Source organism: Chiloscyllium plagiosum, unplaced genomic scaffold (assembly GCF_037043375.1).
Source record: "Chiloscyllium plagiosum isolate Xiang-an unplaced genomic scaffold, Cpla_swu_hap1 HiC_scaffold_38, whole genome shotgun sequence".
Lineage (NCBI taxonomy): Eukaryota > Metazoa > Chordata > Chondrichthyes > Orectolobiformes > Hemiscylliidae > Chiloscyllium > Chiloscyllium plagiosum.
In genome coordinates this window covers 45133773-45137300 of record NW_028270176.1, presented here as the reverse complement: position 1 = coordinate 45137300, position 3528 = coordinate 45133773, and the positions used below count along the sequence as shown (strand labels likewise).

General features: G+C 40.8%; 1 non-coding gene across 1 annotated transcript; it reads right to left on the bottom strand.

Annotated features, from left to right (window-relative positions):
* Nucleotides 1–514: 514 nt before the first annotated feature.
* On the bottom strand, nt 515–596 carry trnas-gcu (transfer RNA serine (anticodon GCU)). The gene has a single exon. It is a non-coding gene; the product is annotated as a tRNA-Ser (tRNA).
* Nucleotides 597–3528: the final 2932 nt, after the last annotated feature.

Sequence of the window (3528 nt, the reverse complement as noted above, 5' to 3'; positions counted from 1 at the left end):
ATCAATGGCGAGAGCAAGGGGGAAAGGATAAGACCAATGTGTAAGTCTGTCCGTGCCCATGCATGGCACCCACATCGGTAATTCTCTACTGTGCATTTACAGCCAGTTCTCGGATGCCCTTACACCCATCCCCTGCCACTTTTGAAATATCTACATTGTTTCGTGCTGTCTCTCTGTGCTCTTTTCACCAAGATGAATCACTTCTACCCAACTGCTACAAATTTCATCTGACAAAACACTCATTCAGAATCGCATGCATCAACATGCACTTCGCATTTCTCGTTATTTGTTTCTTCTGGATCTCTTTCATACGATAAAAGTTCACAGCAACTTGACTTGGAAAAGACAATCGCGTTCCTTTTCATTGTCCCAATTCAATCTACATTTCAATGCAGTTAAGGCAACAGACTCAAATTATTCTTTGAGATTTTATTATAGCGTCGATGCATATAAACAGACCATTGGACAGCTGTGATCACCCAAAAATAGCAAAATTGAAAATCATTGACAACAACGACGAGAGTGGGATTTGAACCCACGCGTGCAGAACACCATGGATTAGCAGTCCATCGTCTTAACCTCTCGGCCACCGCGTCACATAACTCACAGGCACATTTCACATTATGAATAAGTGAATTGTGTAAATTATGCTGAGCAGCAGATATTTCTCCCTGGTATTGGTGAAATGATAAATAGTACAGGACGGTTCCAAGAGTATTGTCTTACCTCTGAGTTGTGTGGCAAACACACTCCCACTGTGACACTCTGCTCACAGTGATCTCAACAAAAATGAAGAAATGACGATGTAACAAGGTCAGTTGAATTCTGTGATGATTTGAAGTCAACGGAATGAAGAGGCCGTGTCAGCAGGAGGTGTAAAGTTGTCTGTGAGGAATTGTTTTCCAGACTGGAGGAGAGTGCATAGTGCTCAATGTCATTATTCAGAACACCTTTCTTCCACTCAGATATTTTTGACACGCATCTGTGTACACAACAGACAATTTCAAAATCCGAAATAAGGCTAAACTGACAATTGAATTCAACAATGCAAAAACCTTGATCTGTATCATTTTCCTGGCTGTGTGACACCAAGTCACTGTATGATCACAGCATCACAGTGAGCAAGTGTCAGAAGGAAAATGAGTGCAGTGCCAGAGCGAATGCTGGGAGCAGCAGTTGACACACTGGCAAGTGCATTCCCCTGAGCAGGAAAACTTCCCAAACAGTGGACTGTGGTGGAAGAATTCAGAGGGGGTTTACATTTTGGAATTTGATGCCAGAGCCACAATGGAGATCTGTTATTGAGTTTGTTCAAGATGAAGGTTTTAAGATTTCTACAGATGAAAAACAAAATAAAAGGCTCGTGGGTTAGTGAAGGCAAAAGTTGAAGTTGCACATTTTTACATCTTTGCAATGAGTAACTCACCGCTTGCCTCACACGGGGTCAGAACCACTAGTGAAGATGATCGTATAATCGCAGTGACCAGCCATGGAATCAGAGAAACTCGGTTTCCCAACCGTTAATGTACAACCAGGAATGTGCAGGTAAGCATTAATGTGTTGCTCCAGTGCTGCAGGTGACCAGTGCACGGTATCTCTGTGCCAGTATAGTGGGCTGCGCTCTGCCGAAGTTTTAAGTTTGAGCCTCACATGGAGCAGCTTCAATTTGTCGTGTTGAGGGGTACGGATAGAAGGTAATATTGAGCAATGTCACGTTTATGGGAAAGTACCACAAATTGTGGATTGAGAAACAACCTTTTCAGGATAATGACACCTTGATCAACAAGCATACTGCAAACACTTAAAACGTGAAGAGACATTTGTGGAGGGAGAGCCGAACGTGATTTTTCAGCAGACGGGTGAAGTTTCCCATGGGCACTGCGTTAAATTCCGGGAAAATAGATGTTGATCTGTTTTCATGTTATGCAGTTTGTTGCAAATTCGCAATGGCCATTGTAATAATAATAAAAAAGGAGACTGATCGCATAGGACCGTCTGAATATTGTAATCACTTTTAGTCTGAGCATCTTTCAGCTGGAATGGTGTGCTGCAGAGCAGCACAGACGGTTAAAATACAAAAAAGACAGAGTAGACTTGGTGGTGGATATAAGAAAGCGTGAAATGCACCTAATGTCATGTGAATGTGGTCAAATCTTTAAAGTAGGTGTTGCGTCTCCAAATGACGATTCAATTGCCACTCATTAGGATGTAACCTCTGTCTGCAGTTATTTTACGACATCAGCCCCATTTACAATGCTTCACCTTGAATAATACGCTTTTTCTTTCAAATCCAGGAACTCTTTATACTCAATTTTATTCAGCTGAACGTGTTCATGAAGTGTCTTTGTGTCTGAAAACAACCAAATCGAAATTAATCCACACCCACACTTTTCCTTTCTTTCAATGGTAAATTCCCTCCTTGTATGTTTGTTCGTGTGTTTTTTAAAACACTATGAAATCATAAATCTACGTTTTATTTCCAGAAAGTCATTCAGGAATTCAGCAACTTTATTGAGTGGAAGAAACTCTCATCCAATCTTTTCTTAATCATTCACTGATGGTTTTGAAGCTCCAACTAAAGTTGTTGATTCACTTGAAAGACGGAATTTCCCCGATTTAGTCACTTCAAACCACACGTTATGAGAAAATCCTCTTTTGTTTACTTTTAAACTTGAGTGTTTCTGGCCCAGCATTTCCACATGTCGTGAATAAACTCCGTCATTCTGTCCATAATGCGGATGAAATCATTTCTATCCTTTCTGATGTTTTTATGTCTCAGTACACCCCGTCGCTGGGCTTCCTATCTTGCTATTCAGTAAGCAGCGTCTGTGCCCTTCCTACCCTCTTCACATGTCTTTGTTGGAGAATAAGGACAAGGATTACACACAATGCTCCCACTGAGGGTGACCTAAAGATTTCACAGTTACAAGATGAACTATTTGCTTTAAATATGATTTCTCTAAATCTCCATGATCTGAGTGAGTGTCAGTATTTCTAAAGGTAACTGAAGTTCAAATACATCACAGTAGGGCTCGAGTCATTCCAGTGCAGACTGGTTCTGGACAGTAAATATCATTACCAAAAGCCACCGTGGGTCTGAAATCAACACTTTGCACATAGATATTGTCGTAGCTATTGTGTATCATATTTCCGTGTTCTTGCCCACTTTGTTTATCACTTCATGTGTCCTTGTATTGAGTTCTACTGAATGATTAATTTGTGAATGGAGACATTCCCTTCACCTCTTATTTGAAACTCCATGGAGCATTGAATAATTGTACTCATATGCTTCCAGAGGACTGTTCTGCCATTACTGGGATGAATCAGTGAACATTCCGCACGTATCCTCGAAGGCAAGGATTTCCTTCTACAGTTTATGAGATAATTACAGCACTGAAACCCATGCGTGCATTCATTTAACCTAAAACTGATGCTGCAAAACATTCAGACTAAGATTTTTCATTCTGCTTGCTTTGCTTGTCCTGAAAGTTACATTCCACATTGTGGTATGTTTGTGAATGCTAGCAT